General features: G+C 46.9%; 1 protein-coding gene and 1 pseudogene across 7 annotated transcripts in view; both read left to right on the top strand.

Moving 5' to 3' along the window:
• The window catches only part of PHACTR4 (phosphatase and actin regulator 4), a 177351-nt gene that overhangs the window by 94576 nt on the left and 65014 nt on the right, over positions 1-17761 (top strand). The gene's annotated exons all lie outside the window — the stretch shown is intronic.
• LOC135051557 (5S ribosomal RNA) lies at positions 4283-4400 on the top strand (annotated as a pseudogene).

Genomic DNA, 17761 nt, shown 5'->3' with positions numbered 1-17761 from the left:
TGGTTTCGGCGTTTCACTTGAACCAGCCTATTGTGGTGCCTGCGGCTACTAGCGACTTGGAGGACTCCAAGTTACTGGACGTTGTCAGAGCATTGAAAATATATATTTCAAGGACAGCTGGAGTCAGAAAGTCTGACTCGTTGTTTATATTGTATGCACCCAACAAGATGGGTGCTCCTGCGTCTAAGCAGACGATTGCTCGTTGGATCTGTAGCACAATCCAACTTGCACATTCTGTGGCAGGCCTGCCACAGCCTAAAACTGTAAAGGCCCACTCCACAAGGAAGGTGGGCTCATCTTGGGCGGCTGCCCGAGGGGTCTCGGCATTGCAACTCTGCCGAGCAGCTACGTGGTCAGGGGAGAACACGTTTGTAAAATTTTACAAATTTGATACTCTGGCTAAAGAGGACCTGGAGTTCTCTCATTCGGTGCTGCAGAGTCATCCGCACTCTCCCGCCCGTTTGGGAGCTTTGGTATAATCCCCATGGTCCTGACGGAGTCCCCAGCATCCACTAGGACGTTAGAGAAAATAAGAATTTACTTACCGATAATTCTATTTCTCATAGTCCGTAGTGGATGCTGGGCGCCCATCCCAAGTGCGGATTGTCTGCAATACTTGTACATAGTTATTGTTACAAAAATCGGGTTATTATTGTTGTGAGCCATCTTTTTTTAGAGGCTACTTCTGTGTTATCATACTGTTAACTGGGTTCAGATCACAAGTTGTACGGTGTGATTGGTGTGGCTGGTATGAGTCTTACCCGGGATTCAAGATCCTTCCTTATTGTGTACGCTCGTCCGGGCACAGTACCTAACTGAGGCTTGGAGGAGGGTCATAGGGGGAGGAGCCAGTACACACCATGTGATCCTAAAAGCTTGCTTTTGTGCCCTGTCTCCTGCGGAGCCGCTATTCCCCATGGTCCTGACGGAGTCCCCAGCATCCACTACGGACTATGAGAAATAGAATTATCGGTAAGTAAATTCTTATTTTAATACCTATGGTAAATCCTTTTCCCAGTGCGTACTGTATCTGCAGTTACTCGGTATGTTTACACACATGGGGGGTAATTCCAAGTTGATCGCAGCAGGACATTTTTTAGCAGTTGGGCAAAACCATGTGCACTGCAGGGGGGCAGATATAACATGTGCAGAGAGAGTTAGATTTGGGTGGGTTATTTTGTTTCTGTGCAGGGTAAATACTGGCTGTTTTATTTTTACACTGCAATTTAGATTGCATATTGAACTCGCCACACCCAAATCTATCTCTCTCTGCACATGTTATATCTGCCTCCCTTGCAGTGCACATTGTTTTGCCCAACTGCTAAAAAATTTCCTGCTGCGATCAACTTGGAATTACCCCCATGGTGTGTTGTTTAAGTCAGCCTGTTGCTGATGATGTTCATGCCATGACATGCGTTATGCTGTTATTGGTTGTGTTTACACACACAGGTTGTGTTACGCTGTATGTCAGCGTATTGCTGCATATTCTTCATGCCGTCGGCTGGTGTTCTATTGAATGCCACGTTCTGCGGCATACTGAGGTGTGAGCTGGTAAGATGCTCACTGTGGTTTAACAATCTATTCTTTCCTCGAAATGTCCGTCTCCCTGGGCACAGTTACTTTAAACTGGAGTCTGGAGGAGGGGCGTAGAGGGAGGAGCCAGTTCACACCCAAAGTCTTAAAGTGTGCCTATGTCTCGTGCGGATCCCGTCTATACCCCATGGTTCTTGAAGCATCCCCAGCATCCTCTACGGACTAAGCGAAAAGGATTTACCGGTAGGTATTAAAATCCTATTTTTTCCTTTTTTTTCCCCCACTCTTTTTATCTGTGGGTAAGAAATAACATATGAATTTGAAGATTTACATTCAAGAACCTACAGGTATGCAGTAAAATTACTGTTGAACAATCTTTGCGTCATACAGACAGATCTGACAAATGGTGTTGAACATTTTTGCAAGCCATGTTATGCTTGATAATGGGATGTGCACATTATGCAAAGGGTAAAATCAGTTTGTTTTTCTATAGCTTATAGTTTGAATGTCAATTTCGACTGTTTCTAAAGCTAATTGTCTCTTAATACTGTTACTTATTGAATAATAGTATTGGGGAAGTTTTTGATATCCACATCCGGATCTCTGAGTTTATAGGAACACTATCCTAATTGTATGAAATGTTTTAATGTTGTATTTTAAAATTATATTTGTTAATGTTAAACTGTGCAATAATGGTGTTGGCTAATTAGACAATTCATTGTGTTTAACTTCCTCCAAGAACTTCTCATAGCCTCCTCTAAGCATCTTTAGCAGGCTTATATAGCATTCTGGATTTAAAGTGCAACGAAAGTACTGTTTGTACATTTTCAAAAATGAATGTTCTTTATACAGTCTAATTGTCTGATTCTAGCTGGCGATTCAGTTGTGTTTTGGGCTGCGATAATGGGCGTCTGATGAAGCAGTTTAGTTGTTTTAAACGCCTGATAATTATCGTACTACTTGAGCTCAAAAACATTGGGTTTAAGGGCCCCACACACTTGACAATAACGATGATAGGTATGGACGATATCGTTCGAAAATTAACGATAAATCGTTTATACATGCAAGTCAATTTGGACAATACACTGTAGATGTATGTACTGTCATATTGTCCGAATTGGCAATCAATATTGTGCAGTGTGTAGGCAGAAATCATTGATGGAAAAAATCGTTGGTCGTTAAAATCGATAAAATCTCCCAGTGTGTAGGGCCCTTTAGCCACGCAAAATGTCTAAACTCGTTGAAACTAATGGACGTGAGATGAAAAATGCTGTTTAAGCACCCAAAAGCCTGATTGTGCTCACATTTCTGCTCGCCACCTCAGGTGCCTTTTTGTATTTTGGATTTTTTTTGTCGAATCGGCATGGGGGAAAACGGACCAAAAAAACTGTCAAAAACGCCTGTGAATTGGCCGATTCACGTGGTTTTTCGCCTGGCCGGATTTTTCAACAAGCCGAAAAATCAGGCCGGGCTTTGAATAGATCGAATGTGAATTCGACCTGCAAACTGTCGAAAAGTGACGTTTTCTGCAGCGGAGTACACTGTGATCCACAGGGAACACATTGGGGTGTAGAGCGGGATCTTGGATCCAGAGGCACCATCAGTCAAAGCTTTGACTGTCCCATGATGCATTGGGGCCTCCTCTATAACCCCGCCTCCAGGCACTGAGAGCTCAGTTTCGAGTGGTGCCTGCAGGCAGCAGGTCACCTAACAGGCGGGCTGCACTGGGCAGCCCTGAAAAAGCTATAGAAGACTTCAAGGGACGCAGCACTGTTATGTCAGGGTGACATTCAGTGCTGCGTCTCCGTCACCTCCCACACACACGGTCGCAGACACACTCCTGGTTCACGTGGCTGCTACGAAGTGAGGAGGTAAGAGGCCCCCCCAGGTGGGACCCGCCACTAAGTCGCACTCCTGTTGCAGCATAGGGAGACGGACTGCGACGCTGGCGTGGACACTGTTACAGAGCAGGGACCCCACTGTGTCCACCAGGGCATAGGAGTACAGGTTAGGTGTACCAACGCCCCTCTTGATAAAGCTCCGTAGTAACGGCGGTGAGGCCCAGCATAGGGGAGCCGGCGCTTGACCTGTAGCTCCTCGCCTGGCCCAGAGAACCTTCCTCATACCAATATACAGTTTGAAGTCAGTCCTGAGCTCGTTGCTGTGACTTGTTATATGCTTTGCACATTCTATGAGTTTATGGCATAAACCGCTTTAAATTTTTTGTCCTATGATGCAATAATATCTAGAGCTTAGCATCCAAATTGAGGTCTTAAGCTCTTTTCTATGACTTATCATATGTTTTTCATATCTTAATTGGATTTATGTTATGCTCCATTATTTCTCTTATGATGCAATTCTACTCTAGAGCCAGCCTTGAGCTCAGCATCTAATTCGTCAAGTATATTTGCATACTTTAATACTTGAGTAATTTGGATGGTAGTATTCAGCATTTACTCTGTTTACATACTAATGTGTCCCACATTCCATAGAATCAATTTGTGACCAGTATTTGAAGATTTATGATCTCTATTTCTGTTTGAATTATAGATAAGGACATTGCAGAAATTTCACATCTTTCTCACTTCACTTCAGACTGGCTTATATAACACTCTTTCAACTGTGGTTCAATGTTTGAGGATATCAAATATAGCCACGAGGCGGCAGAAGTGATATTATTTGCTTATGACAGTCTAATACCCATTTTTTTTATAATCTAAAATCTTTTCCTAACACTCATAAAAGATCGTTCCACGGCCACACTCTCCTGAATGCGCCCGATCTTGTTCGATCTCGGAAGCTAAGCAGTATAGGCCTGGTCACTACCTGGATGGGAGACCACTTGGGAACACTAGGTGCCGTGGGCCCCATTATAGGAAACTTCCATTTGAAAAATCTTTTCGGGGCTGTATCTCCTTTTTCATAGTTTTTGCATAGAAATGGCTCAGACTGTATCCTGAATAATTCAAATACAGATACAAAACCCAGGAGCGCTGTCACTGCTGCCAGTAAGGTATTGTCAGTCCCAATAACAGAAACAATAGTGTAAAAAACAGAAAACTGGCGCTAGTTAGTATTTCTCCAATATTAATAAATAACGTGGATGAATATATAAAAATGTATTTTGTAAAAAACATATGTACCATAATACTTATTAAAAAAAGAAAATACAAGTTGAACTTTATTCTTTTGTCCGGGATCCCTTGTGGACATTATTCAGCGGCTACATTTCAACTATACTTCTCAGCTTTTTTATATGTCCAATGTGTATTTACTTTTTTTAATAAGTATTATGGGTACATATGTTTTTTTACTAAATAAATTTTTATATATTCATCCACGTTATTAATATTGGAGAAATACTAACCAGCGCCAGTTTTCTCTTTTTTTACACTATTGTATCCTGAATAAGTCCTCTTACACCCAGTGAGCATTGTATTCCATAGAATTTAACATTGGAATACTTAATTTTCTAGAAGATTTCACCCCAACAACTGGACCCTTATTTGCTAAACAGGTACTTAAGTTTTTTATAAATTGTACAAGTTTAGTACGCAAATTTTAAAATAATAATGTAATAAAAAGATAGGTTTTAACAAAAATGATACACCTCTAACATGAATTCAACTTTATTGTAATTTTTATATCTTCAAAGGAGTGCTCCCAAAAAGAGGGACAGCCAATACAATACTGTTTTTTGAAATTTATCAATATAACCGTTCATACATTTGTATGTGTGTGTGTGTGTGTGTGTGTGTGTGTGTGTATATATATATATATATATATATATATATATATATGTGTGTGTGTGTATATATGTGTGTGTGTGTGTGTGTGTGTGTGTGTGTATATATATATATATATATATATATATATATATATTATATAATGTTTGTGTGTATACGTGGCTAGGAGCTCTCATTGGGTTAGTGGCAGGTCTATCACACCGAGTCCACAGCTCATTGGGCAAGAAACGCCCTCCCACACAGGTTACATCCAGTGGGAGGCTCTGCCCTTTTGCTGCTGTGTGTTCCCAGGGTAGGATTAACAATGCGGCTGATGGAGATGCAGCTCCAGGTCCACACCCCAAAATAGGCCCACTGCATCTGCAGCAACATACTCTCCAACAATTAACACACAAAAATCGGTACAAATTCGAAAAGGGGACATGGTCACGGGTATAGGGACGTGGCCATGCCCCTTTTCTTATACTTAGTTTGGAGAGCCAGAAATCGGTACAGACCATAAAAAAAGGTACTGTACCTGCCAAAAAGGTACAGTTGGAGGGTATGAAGCAAGTCTCTGCGCTGTAGATGGGGGGGGGGGGGGGGGGGAGTCCTTTTACTGCAACGTCCTATGTCCTGCTGCGAGTCCGCCTGCCCCCTCCGGCATCAACAATCCCCACTCCCTAGCTGCGGCGCAGGTGGAACAAAGGCTGCTGTGGCCACCAACATAGATGTGTAGGCTTTTCTAGCCCTCCCTGTGCCGCATACTCTCTGAGCCCTGGAGCCTCCTCTGTGACATCACGCGCAGAAGTGCCTCCCCGCCACAGCCGCACCCAGATCCCCAGAAGCCCTGACTCCGCAACACAGCACCTGGGCTGGCGGCCTGGGAGCCCCGAGATGGCTAATGTAACGGATAGAGTGGGTGATATCGCGGAGTGTAATGTCTGGACACTGACAATGTAAAAGGTGACAGTGCTGTGCAGTGTCACTGACACTGCACAGCACTCTCTCACCTTTCTCTTACGTCCTAGAGGATGCTGTGGTCCACATTAGTACCATGGGGTATAGACTGGTCCACCAGGAGCCATGGGCACTTTAAGAGTTTAATAGTGTGTGCTGGCTCCTCCCTCTGTGCCCCTCCTAGAGTTTATTATGTCACAGGGAGGCTGCTGGCAACAGCCTCCCTGCTTCGTGTCCGACCTGCGGGGTCCGAGCCACATACCTCCGCTGTCAGGACACTGAGCTCCTGAGGAGATAGATTGTTCCCCGCCACAGGGGATCGCTCACCACAGCAGCATACCCCTTACAGAGCCAGAAGATCAGTGGCGAGTGAGTCACCGACCCCCCCCCCCCCCCAGCAAGTGGGGGGCCGGTGGGCAAATGGCGGCTCCGGAGGCTCAGCAGTAATTAGTGCAGTGCTGTGAGTGGCGCCCTGAGCCAGCGCATGAACCCGGCACTGTCGGGGTCCGTGGATCTCAGCCAGCATTTACCTCAGGCCAGTATAATCCTTGTGAAAAGCAGGAAGACAGCGCCATTTTGGGGGCGGAGCCTCTCAGAGCGGACCCAGCAGCGTTCGGTGCCATTTTCCTGCCTGCACAGCACAGTCCAGGAAGAGCAAGTCCCTCCGCAGCAACTCCAGCTATCTCTCACGAGGTACCAGGGGGTTGTAGAAGGGGTGGAGGCTGCATAAAGACTGTATAACCTATTAAGATGCACAGTCAGCGCTGGTAGGGGGTCTCCCTTTACCTTAAAAGCGCTGTGTGTGGGTTGGCTCCAATGTGTGTCTCTCTCTTGCCATTCTTGGGGGTGAAACTCTGTCCTCCCCTGTGTGTGTGTGTGTGTGTGTGTGTGTGTGTGTGTGTGTGTGTGTGGAGAGTGTCTGTAGTCTTCATTAAGCTATGTCCAGGGACTCTGTGTCATATGCTGCAGACGATATGTCCTCTCAGGATGATCCCATTCCATGTAATCAGGATTGCACTGGTTTAGCACAGATACCAGCAAGGGAGCCTGAGTGGTTATCCTCTATCAAAACTATGATTTCTCAGATTTCTAACAGGGTTGCACAAAATGAATCTGCAACTCAGGCTTTACAGAACTCTATGGCAGTCTGGCCCAGTTCTGTTACCTCAGGGCCCCCAGCTGTATATTCCCAAAAACGTGCTCTTGCACAGTTCATGCAAGACGATACGGATTCTGGCACTGCGGAAGGTGACGGGGATGTGTTGCGGGGGGCAGCATCTCTTGCAAATGGGGTGCAGTTGATGATAGAGGCCATTAAGGATGTGTTGCATATTCCTGATGCACCACCCGAGCAGGTTGAGGAGGCTTACTTCACGGAAAATAAGAAAGCCTCGCTAACCTTCCCTGCGTCAAAAGAATTAAATGCTCTTTTTGAAAAGGCTTGGGAAAACCCTGAGAAAATATTCCCTAAAAAGGTCCAGGTGGCGTTTCCTTTCCCTGAGGTCGATAGGAAAAAATTGGAAAACCCACTCATTGTTGACGTGTCGGTATCCAGACTCTCAAAAAAGGTGGTTTTGCCTGTTCCAGGATCTACCGCCTTGATAGAGCCGGCTGATCGTAAAATTGAAAATACGCTCAAATCCATGTACACGGCTTCAGGGGCAATACTACGTCCCGCTATTGCCAGTGCTTGAAATGCCAGAGCTATAGTAAAGTGGTCAGGCACGTTACTTGAAGATTTGGATACTATGGATAAATGTGATGTTGAATTGTTTTTGCGTCACATCCAGGATTCGGCAGGATTTCTGGTGGAATCCATGAAAGACCTGGGTTCCATGGCTGCAGGAATTTCTTCCATGTCTATTTCCGCTCGTCGAGGACTGTGGCTGCGTCAGTGGTCTGCCGACGGAGAATCCAGGAAAAGTCCCCTACAATATTCAGGTCAGGCTCTCTTTGGGGAAGCGCTAGATGCGTGGATCTCCACGGCTATAGTGGGTAAGTCACCTTTTCTTCCCTCAGCTACACCTGCTCCGAAGAAACTCTTTTCTTCAACTACATCACAGTCTTTTCGGGCTGCCAATGCCAGACAGGCCAGGCCTTCAAACACCTTCTTTCGGGGAGGTCAGCCCAAGTCCAAGAAACCTGCTGCTGCAGGTTCCCAGGAACAGAAACCTGCTTCAGGTACACCAAAGTCCTCTGCATGACGGTGGACTGCACGCCCCGGAGGTGGTGCCGGTGGGAGAGAGACTCAGGCATTTCAGTCACGTCTGGGGGTCATCCGGCCTGGACCCGTAGGTGCAAGATATTGTGTCCCAGGGGTACAGGCTGGAATTTCAAAATCTCCCTCATCACCGATTTTTCAAATCAGGCTTGCCAGCTCTGCTGGCAGACAGGACTGTCCTGCAAGAAGCCGTCCAGAAGTTGGTGGAGCCACAGGTCATTGTGCCAGTACCACCTCATATGCACAACAAAGGTTACTATTCGAACCTTTTCGTGGTCCCGAAACCAGATGGTTCGGTCAGACCCATTCTGAACCTAAAATCGCTTAACCCCTTTCTGAAGGAGTTAAAGTTCAAAATGGAGTCTCTAAGGGCGGTGATATCAGGTCTGGAAGAGTGGAAAAAATTCTGGTATCCCTGGATATCAAGGATCTGTACCACCACATTCCGATTGGGCATAGGAGTACAGGTCGGGTGTATTAATGCCCACTTTACTAAGACTCCGTAGTACCAGGTGGTGAGGACCAGCATAGGGAGAAGGTGCTTAACCTGTAGCCCCTCCCCCAGCTCCGGGCGCAATCTGCTGCTGGTGTTCCCGCCCTGGAGCTGCCTCATACTCTCCCTCACTACCTGACTGAGACGCTGGGCGCTGTCTTCTAAGAATAGCTGTGACTGGTCGCCGGGAGTGCAGGGCAAGGTCTCCTCTGTAAATCCGCCTGTATATCAGTGCCGTGATTTTACACACACTTAAATATTCTACATGTCAATATTAAGATCGCGTTAGTTAAGAACAACACATGTATTGTGTTTATATATATATATATATATATATATATATATATATATAGATCTATCTCTGTCCAGTGCAGTTTTATTGCCTTACTGAAATAATTATCTGCATTGTGACTGTGTGTGCCTGTATCTGCTGTGTGGATTTCACTTTCAGTGTATCCCAGCTTTAGCTATCACTGTATTCTGTACCCTAAGGGACTAGGTGCGTCTGGGTCACACATATAGTGCTTCACAGTATTTACCGTTAAGTGTATTATACTGTGTACTCAGTCACATACTGCCGGATTTTTTAGCTGGTGTTGTGTACTGTGCAAGTATTGTACTCTGTCTGGCTGTATCGTACATATACGCTCTGCAGTTACATTCACTGAAAATGTCTAAAACGAAGGGTGGGAAATCCATGGACGCTCCTGTATCAGGCAGAGCATGCGCCAAGGATTTGCCTGAGGGGGGGATGCTTTGTATGACGGTCTGTGTACTATGTGCCAAACATCTCCAAGTCAGTCCGCAGCTCCTGTAACCAAACAGGAGCCACCTTGGGCGGCGTTCTCATTTATGTGACACGCCTTACGCCCCCTATGGGACCTCCTGTGCCATTACAGCCACATATTGTCCCTATGGTAAATCCGCCTTGGGCGGATAATTTGTCTACCCAGTTGAAGCAATTGAATCAATCCTTGGTTAGACCTAAAACTGCGCCAAGTCACACTCATGTCATGGGGTCATCTAAGTGGACTCCTCCTCACAATCCACTAATCTCTCAGAAGATTTTTCTGATGAGGATGGGGAGTATACTGTCCCGTCAGACACTGACACAGTTGCTTCTGACAAGGAATCTACTACTCAGGTTGATGTTTCTGACTTAGTGGTTGCTATTAAGCAGATCCTACAGATCACTTATCTACGCTGTCTAAGAAACCTGATATATTTAAACGTCAGAAGGTAACTAAAACTTCATTACCGCATTCTCACCATTTAGTAGCTATATGTAAAGAACCCTGGTCTTCTCCAGGAAAGTAATTCTCCCCGTCTAAAAGGATGGTAGCTCGCTATCCTCTCCCTTCAGAGTTGTGTAACAGGTGGGAAAACTCACCGCCGGTGGATTCCCATGTCACCCACCTCGTGGTGTCATCTACTCTGCCTGTCACCACACTGAAGGAACTGACAGATAAGCATGTGGAGGGATGCCTGAAGTCTATTTACTCCCTTACAGATGTTGTACATAGACCCACTATAGCAGCCTCCTGGGTTGCAAAAGGAATTGAAGCATGGGTTCAGGCATTAGAGGAAGAGCTGCCTCAGGATATCTCTGACACTGCCAGACAATATCTGTCTCATATATTACCACCACCGCCGCCTATTACATTCAGGAGGCGTCCTCTGAGGCGGGTGTGTTGGTGGCCAAGGCATCGACTACGTCTATCCTGGCTCGCCATATTCTGTGGTTGAGGTCATGGAAGGTGGACCTGGACTCCAAAAAGGTTTTGGAGGACATCCTATTTGGGGAAGATCTCAATAAAATTGTGACTGACTTAGCTGCTACTAAAACTGCTTTTCTCCCAAATACTAAGCCTTCTGCACAGAAGGCAAAAGGTACCACTTTTCGCTCCTTTCGACCTCAAGGGAAAGCAAAAGGTCAGGCGTACCCAAGACAATCTCGTACTCCCAAAGCCACTAAGCCCAAGGCAAAACAATCCTGCTTCTAATCATGACAAGCCTGCTGCATGACGGGGCGGGCCTCCCCCTGGGGGACCCCAGGGTGGGGAGGCAGACTTCTGCGATTCACCCAGGTCTGGTTGAAGACCACTTCAGACACACGGGTACGCTATCTTTTTCAAGAGACGTCCCCCTCGTCAGTTCTGCACAACGGTTATACCTTAGGATCCGTTGAAGGCGCAAGCTCTACAACTGGTTGTGCGCTCTCTCCTGGATACAGGAGTGGTGGTGCCGGTACCTCTGTCCCAGAGAGGCAGAGGATACTATTCGACCCTGTTTCTAATTCTGAAACCCAATAGGTCTTTCCGGCCTATACTCAACCTCAAATCACTGAACAAGTTTGTGAGAGTGTCCCAGTTCCATATGGAAACTCTGCGCTCAATTGTACTGGCCATGGAACCCGGAGACTATATGGTATCCCTGGATAAACAAGATGCTTACCTGCATATACCTATTGCCATATCGCATTGGCAATCTTCACTATCAATTCCAGGCTCTGCTGTTTGGACTGGCCACGGCCCTTTGCATCTCCGGATCTTCACCAAGGTTATGGCTGTCATGACGGCTCATCTCCGTCGCCAGGGAGTCAGGATCCTGCCGTATCTGGACAACTTGCTGATTCTGGCAAACTCCCACGCTGTCCTTTTCAGTCATCTACAACGGACTATAAACTTCCTACAAGCCCAGGGGTGGCACATCAACTGCAAGAAGTCCTCGCTGGTCCCTGCTCGGAGCATGGTGCACCTGGGGGCACTGCTGGACACACACAGTCAAGGCTGTTTCTGTCTCCAGAGAAGGTCCTGAAACTTCAGGACAGGATCAGATACTTCTTCTCTCACCCAAGAGTGTTGATACACTCGGCGATGCAAGTACTAGGTCTCATGGTGTCGGTGTTCGACATGGTAGAGTACGCTCAATTTCATTCCCGCCCTCTGCAGAGGTTAATCCTTTCCAAGTGGGACGGCCTACCTCATCGGATCAGGTCTCACTCTCCTTGACTCCGGAGGTTCGTCTGTCGCTGACCTGGTGGCTACAGGACCAGCAGTTGAACAGGGGCCGTCCCTTCTGGATCCTCGACTGGGTCCTACTGACTACGGACGCCAGTCTAAGGGGTTTGGGCGCGGTGTTGGAGCAACATTCTTTCCAGGGTCGGACCATGGAGGAATCACTGTTCCCAATAAACATTCTGAAATTGCGAGCTCTTGCCCTGCCTCTGATACAGAACAGGCCTGTTCAAGTATGGTCAGACAATGCCACCACGGTGGCATGCCTAAACCATCGAGGCGGCACACGATGCCGCATGGCAATGATGGAAGTGTCAAAAATCCTTTGTTGGGCGGAACGCCATCTGTCAGCAGTATCGGCAGTGTTCATTCCAGGTGTCATAAACTGGGAAGCTGGCTTCCTCAGTCGTCAGGACGTGCACGCCGGAGAATGGAGTCTTCATCCAGAAGTCTTTAAACTCCTTATGGACAAGTGGGTCCTACCAGATGTAGACCTGATTGCGTCTCGACACAATCACAAAGTTCCGGTCTTCGGATCAAGGACAAGGGATCCTCAAGCAGCGTTCGTGGACGCACTGGCAATTCCATGGAATTTTCGGCTGCCATACGTGTTCCCTCCAGTGTCACTTCTGCCCAGGGTACTGCAGAAGTTCAAACAAGGAGGAATACTACTTCTAGTCGCTCCAGCTTGGCCAAGACGGCATTGGTTCTCAGACCTGCAGGGTCTATCGATCGAGCGTCCTCTTCTACTTCCTCAACACCCAGACCTCCTCGTTCAGGGCCCTTGTGTCTACCCAGACCTGGCCACACTGACTTTGACGACATGGCTCTTGAAGCTTCACTCCTGAGGGCCAAAGGATTCTCGAAGGTGATTATCCAAACTATGCTGAAGGCCCACAAACCGGCATCTGCGCTGATTTATTACAGGGTCTGGAATTCTTAATTCACCTGATGTGCTGCTAAGAATTACGATGCTTACAAATTCAGTACTTCCAGACTTCTGGCTTTTCTACAACAAGTCCTGGTTTTAGGCCTTCGTCTGGCCTCCCTCAAGGTTCATATCTCTGCCTTGTCGGTGTGGTTTCAGAGAAAAATTGCGCCTGTTCCTGACGTTCATACTTTCACTCAGGGTGTTTTACAGATTCAGCCTCCCTATGTCCCTCCTGTGGCTTCATGGGATCTGTCTGTTATCCTGAATGCCCTGCAAGAGGCAGTGGACCTTAAATGGTTCATGGTCAAGGTCCTGTTCCTACTGGCTAATGCCTCTGCTAGAAGGGTGTCAGACCAAGGCGCTCTGTCCTGTCGTCCATCCTTTCTGATATTTCACCGTGACCGGGCAGTTTTTAGAACTCACCCTGGTTATTTGCTTAAGGTGGTGTCCTCTTTTTACCTTAACCAAGAGATTGTGGTTCCGGCCTTTATCTCTTCTGATTTGTCGTCTAAAAAGCAGTCTTTGGATGTGGTAAGGGCTCTTCGTATTTATGTGGAGAGGACTGCCTCTATTAGGAGGTCAGATACCATTTTTTGTACTTTTTGGTTTTCGCAAACGTGGCTGGCCTGCGAATAAGCAAACCATGGCCAGATGGAGTAGAATGGTGATTGCACAAACTTATGCGCAGGCTGGCCTTCCAGCTCCTGCTGCTATCAAAGCCCATACTACTCGGTCTGTTGAACCTTCTTGGGCAGCCTGCCGTGGCGCGTCTCCGCTGAACTAATTTGCAAGGCGCAATGTGGTCCTCAGTGAACATGTTCATTAGGTTCTATGCCTTCGATACTTCCGCCTCCCAGGATGCTTCCTTTGGACGCCGGGTTCTCACATGCTCTAAGACGCGTCCCCTTCCTTGAGGAACTGCTTTAGGACATCCCCGATGTTTCCCTGTGGAAACCAATGTACCCTGCTGCAGAAAATAAGTGTTACGGTAGACTCATCATGGTTAACACTCTTTCTGGGAGGTACATTGGTACCACAGGACGCTCACCCTGACGCACCTAGTTTCTATGGGTTTGTATGGCATTAGCCGCTAGTCCCTTCTCCTGTTGTGAAAACGTGGTTCTATGTGATTAACATCTACCTTCTCTTTTACCTGCTCCTGAGTTGGACTGGTTAATGAAACTGAGCTCACAGTGCCTGGAGGCGGAGTTATAGAGGAGGCCCCAGTGCATCCTGGGACATTCTAAACCTTTAGGGGTATATGCAATTCCGGGCGAATTGTGGCAATTTTTCGCCCGTTTTTAAATTCGACCGTCGAATTCCGGCCGGCGGGTGCCGGAATTCGACTTATTCAATAAAAAACGGATTCGACAGTCCCGCTGTCGAAAAACGGACCAATTGACGGATTTTGAATCGACTTTTCAGATGGTACAAAAAACGGCAAAAAACCCGGAAAAAAATTGCGTGGGGTCCCCCCTCCTAAGCATAACCAGCCTCGGGCTCTTTGAGCCGGTCCTGGTTGCCAAAATACGGGGGAAAAAATGACAGGGGATCCCCCGTATTTTAACAACCAGCCTTGGGCTCTGCGCCTGGTCCTGGTGCAAAAAATACGGGGGACAAAAAGAGTAGGGGTCCCCCATATTTTTTGTACCAGCACCGGGCTCCACTAGCTGGACAGATAATGCCACAGCCGGGGGACACTTTTATACCGCTCCCTGCGGCCGTGGCATTAAATAGCCAACTAGTCACCCCTGGCCGGGGTACCCTGGAGGAGTGGGGACCCCTTCAATCAAGGGGTCGTCCCCCCCAGCCACCCAAGGGCCAGGGGTGAAGCCCGAGGCTGTCCAGCCCCCACCCCCCCACCCCCCCCCCCCGCCCCCCCCGCCCCCATCCAAGGGCTGCGGATGGGGGGCTGATAGCCATGTGTAAAAATGAAAGAATATTGTTTTTTGCAGAAGTACTACAAGTCCCCGCAAGCTGGTACTTGAAGAACCACAAGTACCAGCATGCGGGGTGAAAACGGGCCCGCTGGTACCTGTAGTTCTTCTGCAAAAAGAATGCCCAAATAAAAACAGGACACGCACACCGTGAAAATACAACTTTATTTCACACATGCCGACACATACATACTTACCTATGTTGACACGCCGACTGCCACGTCTCCAATGTCGACGAGTCCAGGGTACATGAAAATAAACTTAATACTCACCTAAATCCAGTGTCCTGTTATTATTTGTAATCCACGTACTTGGCAAAACAAAATAACGCATTTACCCGATACACACGGACTGAAAGGGGTCCCATGTTTACACATGGGACCCCTTTCCCCGAATGCAGAGACCCCCCGTGACTGCTGTCACAGAAGGTCCCTTCAGCCAATCAGGGAGCGCCACGTCGTGGCACTCTCCTGATTGGCTGTATGCGCGTCGGAGCTGTCAGACGCGCATCACACAGCCCCCTCCATTATCTTCAATGGTGGGAACTTTGCGGTCAGCGGTGAGGTCACCCGCGGTCAGCGGCTGACCGCGGGTAACCCCACCGCTGACCGCAAAGTTCCCACCATTTTGAAACTAATGGAGGTGCTGTGCGATGCGCTGTCTGCCAGCTCAGACGCGCATAGGTCAGGAGAGTGCCAGGACGTGGCGCTCCCTGATTGCCTGAAGGGACCGTCTGTGACAGGAGTCACAGGGGGTGTCAGCATTCGGGGAAAGGGGTCCCATGTGTAAACATGGGACCCCTTTCAGTCCGTGTGGATCGGGTAAATGCGTTTTTTTATTTTGCCAAGTACGTGGATTACAAATATCACTGGACACTGGATTTAGGTGAGTATAATTTTATTTTCAGGTACACCCCGTGGATTCTACTTGAACAAGTGGACCGAACGTCGTGTCAACATAGGTAAGTATGTGTGTGTGTCGACATGCATGTAATAAAGTTGTACTTTCAAGGTGTGCGTGTCCTGTTTTTATTTGGGTATATTTTTTGCAGTAGAACTACAGGTTCCAGCGGGCCCGTTTCCCCCCCGCATGCTTGTACTTGTGGTTCTCCAAGTACCAGCTTGCGGGGGAGGCTTGCTGGGACTTGTAGTTCTTCTGCAAAAAAACAATATTCTTTCATTTTTACACATGGCTATAAGCCCCCCATCCGCAGCCCTTGGATGGGGGGGGGGCCTCGGGCTTCACCCCTGGCCTTTGGGTGGCTGGGGGGGTGGGGACCCCTTGATTGAAGGGGTCCCCACTCCTCCAGGGTACCCCGGCCAGGGGTGACTAGTTGGGTTGGGTATTTAATGCCACGGTCGCAGGGAGCGGTATAAAAGTGTCCCCCGGCTGTGGCATTATCTGTCCAGCTAGTGGAGCCCGGTACTGGTACAAAAAATACGGGGGACCCCTACTCTTTTTGTCCCCCGTATTTTTTGCACCAGGACCAGGCGCAGAGCCTGGTGCTGGTTGTTAAAATACGGGGGATCCCCTGTCATTTTTTTTCCCGTATTTTGGCAACCAGGACCGACTCAAAGAGCCCGAGGCTAGTTATGCTTAGGAGGGGGGACCCCACGCAAATTTTTTTCGGGTTTTTAACCCATTCCATTAAAAAAATAAAAACATTTTTTAAACAAATATATAAATAATACTTGTGCTTCCTAAATAGACAAACCAAGTACCTAATCCCTTCTAATATAAATAGATATGCTATTAGCAATAAAAAAAACAAGTTTTTAAAAAAATTTATTACATTCCGCCAGCAAAGTGAGGCGGATTGAAAATGACGAATTTACTGTCAAAAAGCACCGTTGTCGAATTTACATTCTTCAATTGAATATACTTTTATCGAAAAGCCGCATTTGTACCATTGCAGAAATGTCGAATTTGTCAAATGTCGAATTTCAAAAAGTCAAATTTGTAATGTCCGTTTTTTTGACGAAAAGTACTGTATTGCATTGTCGAATTTTTTTGGGGGGGCGAAAAAGACCTGTTTTTCGACATTTTCGGGAATTCGACCGCAATTGCATATACCCCTTAGCCCGTTGGTGCCTGGATCAAGATCCATCTCTACACCTCCGATGTTTCCCTGTGGAACCAATGTACCTTGCAGAAAGAGATTTAACCATGGTAAGTCTACCATAAATCTCCTTTTATTCTAAGAGTCTGTCCCTGTGTGTGTAACCATGTGAGAGGCTGTCATATGAAGCAATACTGTGTCACTTAAAGTAAAGGAAAATGCTGGGATGACTCCATAAAGTAAGTTTTATTATTTTGTTAGTAGTAGTGTCCCTTTTAGCTGGGGTTTCCGTTAAGAAAGACAGTAAGGAAATGGAAAGGTGTCTTTGTCACACGTAGATTATGTGGGTACATATTTGTATATTTATACTTAAAAATAAAAATCTATGTGCAGTATGAAGAACAAGGTGTAGCACTTGAGGAGAATGGCTCATACTAGGAGAACATAGGATGTTGTCACTAAGGGAGGGGTAGATACTGAATCACTTGTTGAGTCATGGGAAACCCCTTTTGCCAGGTAGTATTTCAGTGAAGCATATGGGAACCTTGGCTGCTACGTTGTGATAGAAGATGTGTATTAGAGGCGGGTTAAATATGAATTACCTGCTTAAGAAGAGCTACTGTCTCTGCATTCCTTGCCAGAATAGCTTGCTATGCCATAGTCGTGATTTACTTGTTAAGTTGCCAAGCTGGAGTTTGGGAGAGGGGAAGAATTATATGGAGTATCTTAAGGGAGAAGACAGGTGGAGTGTATGGAGTTTTAGGTACAAAAATAATGAGGAGTTGTTCTAGGGAGCTATTATATGGAAAAAGAGAAGTATTTAAAACGAGCAATTCTATGAAGCGTTTTAAGGAGTAGGACATAGTCTGGAGGAGTTAAATGAAA

Source organism: Pseudophryne corroboree, chromosome 2 (assembly GCF_028390025.1).
Source record: "Pseudophryne corroboree isolate aPseCor3 chromosome 2, aPseCor3.hap2, whole genome shotgun sequence".
NCBI lineage: Eukaryota > Metazoa > Chordata > Amphibia > Anura > Myobatrachidae > Pseudophryne > Pseudophryne corroboree.
This window is presented reverse-complemented; position numbering and strand designations above follow the sequence as displayed.